This window comes from Rhyacophila brunnea, unplaced genomic scaffold, assembly GCF_057557595.1.
Source record: "Rhyacophila brunnea isolate RB1 unplaced genomic scaffold, BYU_Rbru_1.0 scaffold_1, whole genome shotgun sequence".
NCBI lineage: Eukaryota > Metazoa > Arthropoda > Insecta > Trichoptera > Rhyacophilidae > Rhyacophila > Rhyacophila brunnea.
Genome location: NW_028232751.1, coordinates 16,475,528 through 16,489,249, shown reverse-complemented (window position 1 = coordinate 16,489,249; position 13,722 = coordinate 16,475,528). Strand labels below are relative to the sequence as shown.

Sequence of the window (13,722 nt, the reverse complement as noted above, 5' to 3'; positions counted from 1 at the left end):
TAAGTTAGTTAGTAAGTAGCGCACTAAAGATATTTGGGTTCATTCTTTGAAATTCATTATTTTTTGGGATAGATTCAGCATAAGCTGGATTGTGTCTTTGAATTGTATATAATATAAATGTCCTTTCTTTAGTCATCAATATGCGACCGTGGTCTCAAAATGTCATAGAACCTAATTATGCTAAACTATCCACAAACAGCTTGTACCATTTTAGTTGAATATTATTAATAAAACAAATTCTTATGTATTGTTTTTCTTTCCCATTTATTTTCATTCTACCGATTTTTTAATATGTTTGTTTCTTAGGTTGATCCAAATTACACATTATGTTCAATGAATAATGTTGCCTCCTGTTAAGCCCTGTGAATTATTGATGAAATTAAAAAAATATTAGCAAATGTGTGCACTGTAAAACTAAAATTTGGACAGTTCCGGGCGCCGTCCAAGCATCAATGATAATATTGATTTAAACTTACAAAAGATTGTCACTTATATTTACAGAATTTGAAATAACATCTCGATACATAGTTTTTGGGAAATTTTCGCATAGTTAGCATTTGTATCAGTAACTTTTATCGATAAAACTCACAGCGATGGATGTAGGTTCGAGTCTCATGTGGTATAAAAAATATTGACTTTTTTGCAACAGGCATGTTCCTGGAGATGTTTATATTAGGAATTTAATGTTAGGTCGGCAAACACAAAGCAATATGCAATCAACTGTTATGAAGAGATTTTCATATTCATTTTATTGAAAAAAATAGTACCTTGTCACAATCATTCAAATTCTGACAATATCATAGCTTTTTACGTATATTGTAAGACATTAGATAAAATCAATAAGGCATTGAATGTGACTTAACATAATCAAATATAAAATCTAGCAATAAGTAAAACAGTGTTAGATCAAAATTATCTGCAGCATTATAAGTGTCAATTGACAATGGCACCTATCCAACAGCCATAATTCCTGTTTAACATTAGCCTTATGATGTTGGCAGCTTTTGTCTCCTTCAATTCAACCAATATATCCATTAACCTTTGAGCGGACAATTCACAGTGAATCTGAAACAACAAACAGATACAATATTATGAACTGTCATTAATCAAAACATAATTGTTATCTCTAGCGCTATCCAAATAGACTGTACAAGTATTATCCTTCCAATCCGTATTTCGTCGTTGAACTGTTAAAATCTCCGATGTGACAAAATTTTAATTCATGCGGGATACAAAAAACTATTAAATTAAAATAGAGGTCTGTATTCACCGACTATTCAGTTTGATTTGTCTAACTAAATCAACAGGTAGTGGGGGCTCGTCATCATTGAGGGTTTGTAATAGCTCCGATATGATGAAGATTATTACATATCTTCTTATTAAAATGAGACATGAAATTGCACTAATAAATTATATTTTAATTTTTTTAGTAGGTACTTATATACAACAGTGTATAAATGCACATAAAATAAAAACATTTTGACAAAATTGTCACTTCAAAGTTTCCAAACAGTTCAATGACGATAGGTTGGATTTTACACACAACAATGTTACAAAAAATGTTAACCGGATGGCCGCCAATGACGTCTTAAGACGCAAACTTTTCCGTGAACGGAACGCTGCTCATACAAAAATTACGTCTTTGGACGTCCTGTTTCAAACGGGAAACGGTGGTTATATGGGGGGGGGGGGGGGGAAATCAATTGTTTTAAACATACAAATATGTTGAACACACAACGATGTATATTGGGAATGTCGTCACGTACTCAGAATTGAAACAGAATTTGTTTTTACCACTTGAAACATAAATTGATTTTATTTTTGCAATAAAATTCGCTGCGTGCAAGGTACCGCCATAAATACACCTACCGGCAGTGAGAAGGTTGATGAAACCCTTGTATAGAAATGGTACATACCACTATGTATATATTATGAAAGTGATGCTGATATTATGGCTAATGATTAAATTAGTCATATAGGATATATAGGATAGTTAGTAAAAAATACATGACAAAATCAATAGAATTCTTATTTCAAATTGTTCTCTAACCATTAAGGCTATACTTCAGCTGAGTCATGGTCTAAAAAGATCGTGACTACGCGATGCGCAGATTGTGCAAACGACGCATGCTAAACAAAACATAACTTGTCATAAAAATTCAACATACGTCCATATAATGTTATGTTTATTGTAGTAATAATAATAATATATTCATTGACATGTTTTCTTTTTCGAGTAAATGCGTAACGTTTTTTAGTCATCTTTACACGATTTAAGAATATATTCCTCCGACGCCATCACAAAACAAATTGACGTGCTCACGGCTCGGCTATCGCTCTCCGATTGGCAACGAGTGCGAAATTTCGTCCCACCTATTGTTGAAAATTATTTGCCATTTCACTGATGTATGCTCTTAAGGGGGGGCTGAAGAGCTAAACATTCAAATATGATTTAGTATAAAAAGGACCTCGGCGTCGTAAGTACGTTAATTTAAATCGATCTTTTCGCAAAAATCACTAATCATCGGAGATTTTATTTCAATAAACATTATTATTATTATTGATATTGTCTGCCGCTGAACATTATTATTATTTTATAAACACCTGCAAGATGTACGCCGATCAGAAAACAGGGCTGTCAAAATAATATTATGAATTAATAATTTTAAAATGTTAATTTCATCATAGTTTTCAATCAAACCTGTGCAAGTACGTACTGATAACTTGGGTGGATTTTGTAGCAAACATACTATTGATATATATACGGGTATATTATTATTATAACCCAATTCAAATTGAACATAGGTTGATACTCAAATACTATTATAGTATGTTTATGATTTCGAGAAAATAATAAGATGGTATAATTAATCCATATCAATTATTTGAAAACATTACATTCGCACTTTGCAAGATAACATCAAAATGTGTATATACTTATCTAAATGACGAATGACATTCATGAGTGAGCACGGCTGAAAACTTGGAAATGTGTTTTTTTTTATTTCAAAATCTTTTAATTGTGTATTATTTTATTACAGATTCAAGGCCAACTTCATATAACTAATAAAAAATACTGTTTGTTTCTACGAATAAAAAAAGACAGGAAGGAAGATGTGTACAAATCACAGCAATCAGAAATGCCAGCAAATATGGCCGACAATGCGTGATACACAAAATTACAAACACATTCGAAGTTTGCCGCACACGTACAGACCACGTGATATTTGTTTACGCAAAATAGTCGCTTTTCAAAATGGCGAATTTGATTGCCAGATTTTACTGCGATGAATCAGTATGTCCCTTCTTGTCTTTTTTTATTCGAAGGTTTGTTTACTATGTACACCGAGAAATTTCCATTTATAAAATCGGAAACGATTTTTATAGAAGAGTTTTGGAATATAATGCAACCAAAACTGGAAAAAATTCTATCATGGGTGTTGACTTCCTGAATTAGTTAACCCCAGGTCCATGCCACTACGTGAACCACAGTGGATATTAAGCCATTTCCACACTGGCAACAAGTTGCTGGCAACCTCATTAAATTTTACGATACTTACCATAATTGCTTAGGAAATTTTACGATAATCATCATAATTATCGTAAAATCTAACGAGGTTGCCAGCAACTTAACTTGTTGCCAGTGTGGACCCGGCATTAGATGCACAAAACTTAAATATTATATATTATAAATAAAAATTTAAATTATAAATATTTATGATTTATGTCTTCGACAGCCCTGATGAAATATGAGTCGGATCGAGTCATAGAGCAAATTTATTGACACAAACAACTTTGACACGACCTTTTTATATTAACTAGTAGACCAGATATTATGGACCTCATGTTAAAAAATCATATTTTCAATTCTCAAGGCCAATTCTGTAGACCGTCCCCTTAAGTGAACAACCATAACAGGCCGCAATTTCATTTACAAACAGTGCATTCACTGCCTCCAACGCATCACATATTATAATTGTATCTATGTATCCAAAAAGTTTCCGATACTCCCTCTATTATAATATAGTAGTGCAATCTGTTTGGATCGAACACTTACCTCAATAAGAGTCAACAACATCCGTGAAGGGCTGTCAAAGCTCTCGCAAGTTTCGATCATGACTTGTAGGTCGAGTTTGCGAGCAAGCGCTTTCCAATATCCTGTCTCATTGAGGATAACTGCTACGGCATCCAAGGTATCAGCGTCCAGGAAACTATTGCTTACCTCTGTTTTGATATAACATAGATACATTTCAATTAGTTTCAGTGATCAAAAAGCAGCAGACAAAACTGAGATGGGTTTAACTGTAATGTGCCTTTAGAATATTTAATTACAAGTACATTGCATTAATGCCAAAATATTGTCATTTTTACGACAAGTAAGTAAGATAAATTTGGTTGATTTAAATGTTTTGAAAATAATAAAAGCTAAAATAGCTACATAGTGACTACTACTAAGATAATAAAAGAAACCTTGTGACCGCTCACCTCTTCTAGCAGAACGATTTCTTCCTCTTTGGTGGACTTCTGCTTCTCCAAATGCTTATCAATAAGAGTCCCAATCTGGAAAGCAAGATGGACGAAAATTAGGCATTGTAAATTTCACAAGTTAGTAATCCGTCTCCTCAATGGTCACTGACCTATTCCACATTCATATATTTCAGAGATATTGAAGTTCAAAAATTCTATGACTTACATACAATTTCAACATAATAGTGAGTAAATTTGAGACAGAGATGGCAGCTCTAACAGGGCTGGGTGCATCAGCACCAGTGGTGAAGGGTATAGGTATGCTGTTACGATCCAACATAAATAGTACACACTGAACTTTGTCAGTTAATAAACGTATTTGTTTTCAATTCTAATGGATTTACGGTTTTCATTGAACTAAAACTACAATGTGTTTGTAGTTAATTTAAGTTTTAATTGTTTGTAGTTAACTTGTTAATTTTTAAACTTCAATTAAACCCTGCCTAATCGTAATCCAAGCCATGGTAGATAGTCAAAAAATATTCATATAGGTATCTATAGAATATCTAAAATTACACCTATCATTTTAGATATTTAACAGGTTTGCTGCTGTCCTATATAATATATAATGCTAAATGATAAAAGCAGCTGATATTAAATTTGATACTTTTCATAACATGTGAGCACCAAACCCCATAAGACCGATTTTATTGGTCAGGCACTAATACGTGACAATAAACCTTGTAAATTATTATATTTTGGAGCATTTTTTCAATGGCAACATTCACAAACCGCACTTGTATGTTATCAATGTGTAGGTACTGTGAAATGTTTTATAATTTATTACATATAACTTATAAGCATAACAAATACCTTTCACATTCATGTTCAAGTGATGTTGCAACTGGCTCAGCACGATGACATAATATTTGACTCACTTATTTACATGTTATTGAGTTATAAAAAATGTTATGAAAAATAAATAAGGCAAACAATTAATTTACTCCTCAAGTAAAATATAAAATACATGAGTGAAACATGAATTACAGTCAAATTATGAGAGTACCGCATCACTCATACGTTTTATAAATCTACAAACCAATGCATATTTTTTGTTTTATATTATTTTTGTAAGAACGAAAAAATATGCTATACATACATACAGATCTATAGTCTAAGACAGTGGTCGGCAAACTACAGCTCGCGAGCCGCATGTGACTCTTTGGCCCCTTGAGTGTTGCTCTACCACAAATGACCACGTACGGACTAAAATAGTGAAAGATAGAAGGGTCAAAATAAAATGTCTTCGAATATAACCAAACAGCAAGTCAAAGATCTTAAATTGGTTTCAGCTTTATCAATGGCAGTTGATGAGTCTTGTGACATAAATGATACAGCCAGCGATGTCCCGTGGGGGTAGGCAGATTGAGCATCGCTTGGGGGCGGCAGTTACTCGAAGGGCGGGCGGCAAATCGAGAAGAATCATTAGGTATATATAGAAATAGGTACCTAAACTTAGTAATCGCGGAAATATCTCTCCAATAAAAAAATCAGCTCACTGGTTGGAAACAAAATGTATTAATTAACATAGTATGTTTAACCGGAGTGTTTCTTTGTCGGGTTTGCGATGTCTCGTTAACTTCAGTTGTCCTTGGACGTCACATCCTTGATGACCAGCAATGACATGTGCAGATTTGAGAATTATATATGAATTATCGGTAGGTACCTACATATTTACCTAATTAATTTATCCAAATATTTTTGCCAGTCACTCGCGAGTTTTGAAAGTTGTCAGGTGTATATTTAAATGTATCTGAAAATCGTGGACTCCCAATATTGTCTATTGAAGTAGAGATGGCATTTAAATTAGATTTAGTGGTATATATTTTGTTGGTAATGTATCCATACAACACATTTCTTATATATTGGAGACATGGAAGGATGATAAAAAATGGGGTGGCATTTTGGCGCTGCCTAGGGGCGGCATTTTGGCTAGGGACGTCACTGGATACAGCACAAATTTGTACGATTCATTTCATCTACTGGTCTTAAAGTAGAACATTTATAATTATTGCCACTCAGACGACAAGCACGTGGAGAGGATATTGCAAATGCTGTAATTTAGTGCATGGAAAAACCTCATATTCCACTCGATAAACTTATGTCGTGGATACTTTTTTATTATTGTCAGCGAAACACCAATTAGGTAGGTACTTAGACACTTAACTACTGTCATAAACGTTCTCCGACCCCGGCGGCATCCTGTCCGATCAGATTTTATTGCTTAGGGTCGAAATGTTTTTAAACGATCGACACATTAACAGTATTTTAGCTCTGTATATCCGATAAGTTGCTCGTTATAAGTGAATAAACTACATGTATGGCGAAAATCATAAACCAAATGTCAACGAATGTTTCCTCATTACATCCGAGATCTCGCTATGTCCGAAATCGTAATAACCGAGTTCGATTAATTATTTTCGTAAAAATTTAATACTCCGTGACACGCTAGGAACTCGCGTCCGAATCCCTTGCTTATTTCATTTTTTTTCAATATTGTTAATTTGCTTAGAGTTACAAATAATATAAAGGCCAAATAAAAGTTATGGTAATTTATAGTGTGTCAAAATGATTACCTACCTTATTTTACTAATATTGTGAAATTGAAATTGGTGTATGGTTTTTTTAATTTAATAGAGCTCCTTTAACCTTTTCGTCGCGCCAATGGTCGCCCCAATGTATATCATTTGTCAGCGGCGTGATTTTTACGAATCATAAATCATATCATAACTCGTTAAAAACTGTCATTAAAAATCCGAGAAGCAGTAGAACCGATAAATATACATTCCTAATAATTTTACGACATCTAAAAATAAACAAATACGACTTAAATGGGGCGATATAGCTTGAACAAACACGTCCCATAGTAAAAAAACCATGCATAGGTACATACCAGGCGGCCACTGTCGTACTTCAAGTGGCATGGACACTTGCGCCGATGACAAGTTTATTAGGGCACGATACGATACGTGGGAACCCCACTTCAAACACAGAACACATTAATATTTTACAGAGCACATAAAAAATATTACGAAATCACTTTATTTATTATTGAGGGGTTATTTCAAAACACTTAACATAAAATTTTATCGGACAAGAATTTAAAATTTAATAGTTTCATGGTAATCGTAAAAACAGGGCTGAGGGCACAAAGCTACATCACATTCTCGACACATAATATTTGTCATTTTTCTTTTTGTATTTTTAATGGTAGATTGGGAACATACCCGACACCGCCTAAATGCTTTGACTTTTTTCTCAGTTGGGGGAACTTGACGTGGCAAATGTTTTAAAAGTTCGGTTTTTAACATTCTTTTTGGATTATTACTGGAAGAAGGTATATTTAATGATGTTGAAGGTTTTGAGGCACTACCATATTTTTCTATTAATTGACGAATTACTTTAATCTGAAAATCGGCCAAAGAAGTTTTTTTACCGGTTATGACTGTGTAAATAATACTAGCATTTAATAAAAATAAATCAATGATGTGGAAACCAACTTTTTTGTACCACTTAATTGTTTTTCGCATGCACGACAGACTACTCAACATCATGTCAACTTTATCGACAGAGCCCATGTTTTTGTTGTAATCAACAACGCACTTCGGTTTTATAATGGGTAGTCCCGTGGCTCTATTGGTTTTATGTGTGGGCACCATTGAGTCGTCGTGCATGGTAGTTATCATGTGTACCTCCCTTTTGTCATGCCATTTCAACACAAGCAAAGGGTGTCGGTTTAAAGATTTTATTTCACCCTTTTTTAATTTTTGAATTTTCGGCATTTGCTTCCGATTGCTGCGAACTGTCCCGCACGCATTTGTTTTTTGTTTAAACAAATGTTCAAATAATTCTGGGCTGCTGTACCAATTGTCGCAAAAAAGTTTATGGCCTTTGCCAAAATAATCCCTCATCAATGTGGTCACAACAGCCCCAGACACACCCAACTTTTCACTATCGGTAATTTCAGTTCCGTCGCCACAATAAATTATAAAATCTAAAATATATCCAGTTTCAACATCACAAATAACAAATAACTTAATCCCAAACCTATGTCTTTTTGAAGGTATAAACTGCTTAAATATAAGTCGTCCTTTAAATACTATAATACTTTCATCTATACAGAGGTTTTCATTCGGCAACATCGAGTCTTTGAACAAATTTCTGCAGTGGTCGAGAAGTGTTCTAATTTTGTAAAGTCTATCACCGGCAGGGGTTTCACTGTCAGAGTAGTGAAGCATTTGCAAAATTAGCTCATAACGATCTCTGACCATTGTTTGGCTAAAAATTTTTGCATTTAACAAAGGGTCGGTACTCCAGTGTTCCTCTATTGTAAGACGGCGGTTTCTCGTCATCAATAGGGTAACAGCGTAAAATATGTACAATTCGCTTATGGAAGTATCATACCAGTTATGAATTCGGGCGTTAGGTGTGTGGACTTGTGTGTTGGTCAGATGATCGTGATAGCCGTTGGTAAAGTTCACTATTTTACCCATTATATCTTCATTTAAAAAGTGTGTGAAAAACTCCATTTCACTTGAATTCTCATTCAAGCCTACACTTGGATTAACACCAGTGTTAAAACTGTCAAAGTCATACACAATTGGCACAAATGGTCCCGCGGTCCACGGTTGACGTGGAGCCTCTGGTGCTTCATGTCCAGAGGTGGAAGTGGAAACCTCTGGTGCTTCATGTCCAGAGGTGGAAGTGGAAGCCTCTCCCACATTATGGTCAACATCAGAAGGGTCGTCAATATTGTGTGGTTCTGCCAGCCCTGTTTCTCCTTCATCATCAGTTTCCATTTCATAATCGGAATCCAAGTATTCAATGGATTCTTGGGCTTCCTCATCGGATACACTATCACGCGCAGACATTTTGATCGCAATGTACAAAAATTAACTTTAAATATTTCACTACACAATGTACCTACACGAACTTATTGTCACTATTACAAATGTATATAAAAATATATATGAAGAATCTGTGAACTCGAAATTATATTATTGAAATTTAAAATACTACTTTTACACACATTTTCCACTAATTTCAATGGGTAAAATGTATGAAATCTCCAATATTATGATTAAAATAATTACACTTAATCACAGAATCGCGTATTCAAAGTAATTTTATAAAAGCCGAAACTGAATGGTATCGATAACCGTACGAAACCAGACACACACTGTTGAAATAGTATCACCGCACTATTCCAAACAAAGCCGAAGTCGGAAATGACATCACACGCCTGCGCATATTGCGCAACCAACTAGCGGAGATATTTGAATCGACAAAACTGATTATTTGTATTTTGAAGGAAGTCGATATGGGTCGAGTCTTTGCTATATTACGAACTATTTCATAATGTTTGGATGACAAAAATCAACAGATGTCAGTAGAATAATAATGAAGCAAGTTCGTAAAACAAATTTCGTCTCTGTTGCTTACCAAATAACGAAAATACAGCAGTAGAAACTTACTGTCACCTCTAGGCGACGCTCGCGGCTCACATATACGGCGATCACCGGCATCTCTACATGACGCGCGCGAGGAATAGGTTAAGTGATAAAAAGTCTCATTCATGTTTAATAAGCTTAGTTTCGTGGTCACGGAATGGAAAATTATTATGCCTAATTTAATAACAAAAATGATATAAATATTGTATTAATCAATATTTTGCTGTCACTAATCCAGCAATAGAACAAGGAATCTGCTAGCTATATAAAAATGGTTAATTTGAGTGAAAAAATAATATTACCCAAATTTAAAACATATACAAACTTTGGCGAAAATGCCCTTATATCTCTTCAAACCAAAAATGTAAGGATTAGAATAAAATAATGTTATGTGAATGAGAAATGAGTCTGTTGAAAAATGTGCAAAATTTGGTGGATGTAATAAAATGTTGGTCATTGTTCAGTCTATTTAGGCCAACCAAAATTAGGTATTACATAATAATACTTTCTACGGTTGGAGACATACAAACAAATTTTTACAAGCTTTTTACTTGTGAGTGAAATTAGAAAAATTCAATTTTTGCCCAACAACCGATGCCAATAATTGGCTCAAAGGCATTTGGCTTCACCTCCTGCCGCATGTGGCTCGTCTTTACAATGCTGTCACGTTGACATTCACCTTATAGTAAGTCGCCAATTATATGTACGAAACAAAAATTATAAATCAGTAAATACAATCAGCAACAAGTGACTAGTTCAAATACAATCTCTAATTATTTCCAGTGATATTTGAAGCTATAAATAATATGAGGAAAGACTGTTTAGTATGACCACAAGGTTCACAAAAGATTTTCATGGTTTGGTTATATGTTTAAACACTAGCAACTTAATGTGTGTTGTTATTCACAATAAGCATTGACACAATCGAATTAGTGGCTGAATCGTTGCATGTAATTACTATTTAAGGTCGACAATTGATCGCCTTTAGTTATCGATCTGTGAGTCTATTAAACCCAAAAATACCAACATTCCCAGGGTTCAGTAGATATTTGACACACTGCGTGTGGCCACTCTCGACAGCATAATGTAAAGCACTCCGGCAGTCTTTCCGACAAGTCAAATTACAGTCGGCTCCCCCCATCAGCAGATTGAAACGGATTTAACGGAGCCATGAAGTGCTGCCAATAGAAGTGGTGTTTGACCGTCTGTAACAAAATACCAATCATTTTACTTCAAAACAAAAATAAAATATAATCTATAACTTGTAAACTACATAGGTCTAGGTAGAAATCAAATCATTAATGGTTCAATTAATGCATCGTCGTCATACAAGAGAAAGTGACCAAGTGCATTTTTTACGAAATTGGTTTTATTGACTATTTGACATCTTACTAATATAATGGTTGTCTGGAAAAAATGACCAACTGAATTTCAGCCTGGAAACATACTATCTCGAATTTATCAAAATGGCTATCTGCATTAAGGGGGGACATGCTCGTCGAAGGTAAAAATTGAGTTTTTATTGTATTTTCAAACCATGATCCTGGACACTCCTTAAACGTTGTAGATAATCTATTTATATAATTTTGAAGCCTTATTATCCTTTATAGTTATTTTAACCATTTGATGACTGCATGAAGTATTTTTGTTACATAAAATAGTATTCTTTTAAACCTCTCGCTCTAATGTTTTAGAATATAGTCATATTTCAGTACATAACTGTGGAGTGGTGTTAAGATTTTTTACATTTATTAATTTTTAAACGCATTTATAAAACCATTATTATAATTTATTACGAGATAATTTTTGTAAAATATTCACGATAAAAAATTATTTTGATAATCTCTGTGCTCCCAAATTTGACAAGAATTAAGCATTTTATTATTCAAAAAATCGGCAAGATTAACACATTTGAAGATAATTCTAAAGATACTTATTATAAGCTATGTCTTTGACCATTCAAGTGTGATAAACATCTTATGAATAATAATTGCTTTATAATAATTATTGACCTAATAATAAGGTAGTGTTTTTTTGAAATACGCTATTTCTTTTGTCATTCCCCAGTGGTTAAGCTACAACATACGGCCGTAGCCATAAATTGACAAACTATAATTGAAGTAGGGAGTAAAATGATATTGACGCGCGTGTTTGAACATGTACCGTTTAAAAAAAAAATTAAAAAAAAATCGGTTAGGTACATGTTCAAATACGCGCGTTAACATAATTTTACTTCCTACTTTAATTATAGTTTGTCATTTTATGGCTACGGCCGTATGTTGTAGCTTAACCACTGGGGAATGACAAAAGAAATGGCGTATTTCAAAAAAACACTACCTTATTCTTAGGTCAATAATTATTATAAAGCAATCATTATTCATAAGATGTTTATCACACTTGAATGGTCAAAGACATAGTTTATAATAAATATCTTTAGAATCATCTTCAAATGTGTTAATCTTGCCGATTTTTTGAATAATAAAATGCCTAATTCTTGTCAAATTTGGGATCACAGAGATTAGCAATATAATTTTTTATCGTGAATATTTTACAAAAATTATCTCGTAATAAATTATGCTAATGGTTTATTAAATGCGTTTAAAAATTAATAAATGTAAAAAATCTTAACACCACTGCACAGTTATGTACCGAAATATGACTATATTCTAAAATATTAGAGCGAGAGGTTTAAAAGAATACTATTTTATGTAACAAAAATACTTTATGCAGTCATCAAATGTTTAAAATAACTATAAAGGATAATAAGGCTTCAAAATTCTATAAATAGATCATCTACAACGTTTAAGGAGTGTCCAGGATCATGGTTTGAAAATACAATAAAAACTCAATTTTGACCTTCGACGAGCATGTCCCCCCTTAAGGCATATTTTTTGCCAAGCAAAATTGACTATTAGACACATGGTCATTTCTTTTTGTAATCATTTACAATAAAAATAACCAAGTGACAGTTTTCCTTGTAGTAGTTATTCTGTAGTAGTGAAGTTAGTCATTTATTTCATGCGAAACGTTTGACGTATCAATTTTCTCTCATTGTAAAGTGATAGAATTCGATCATAAATTGATCTGTAGAAGTAAATTAATGGTGGAAATGTGTCAAAACCAATTCAGAGGAGAGTTGGAATCTATTTGTTTATCCGTTGTATAAACATAAACATTTTCAGAGCAGCTCAATCCCAACAAAATAAAAATAGTGATACCATATGCAGTGAATCAGTTAAGAACCAAATTTAATGCCGCCTATTTGACGCTTGCATTCTGACGGTGCTGTTTTAGCGAATCATGGCACCTTACGAAGGCTCAGAGCAACCGTATACTGAACTTAGAAAACAGATGTTTGCAACAGATACTGGGTGTACAGTGGTATGACTTTATGAGCAACGAGGAGATAAAGGATCGCACTAAGTAGCCTCTCATCACGCTGAGAGTGAAGAGGCAACGTTGGACCAGAATTTCAACCTGGCTTGCCCGTTCTTTAAGCCAACCGGATCTATAAAGTGTATACGATAGAGCTTCGGGATGCTGCTTTGACCTGGAACAATGCAAAAAGACTGGCGAGCGACAGGGATTCTTGGAGACGCCTGGTGTCCATATGCTCTAACTAAAGGGCTGATATGGTCGAAGAAGATCTTAAATTACTTGCTGCCAAAATAATGAAAAATCGGTATGAGCGTGTCAAACCAGGACACATTCTCCATAAAATATTCTTATAATGACGACGTTCAAA

The 13,722-nt window shown here is 33.8% G+C and overlaps 1 long non-coding RNA gene across 1 annotated transcript; it reads right to left on the bottom strand.

Annotated features, from left to right (window-relative positions):
- Positions 1–259: 259 nt before the first annotated feature.
- Positions 260–11,183, bottom strand: LOC147079530 (uncharacterized). Its single transcript, XR_015069501.1, has 4 exons — positions 11,005–11,183; positions 4,486–4,560; positions 4,058–4,224; positions 260–1,065 (listed from the first exon to the last, which is right to left on the bottom strand). It is a non-coding gene; the product is annotated as an uncharacterized LOC147079530 (long non-coding RNA).
- Positions 11,184–13,722: the final 2,539 nt, after the last annotated feature.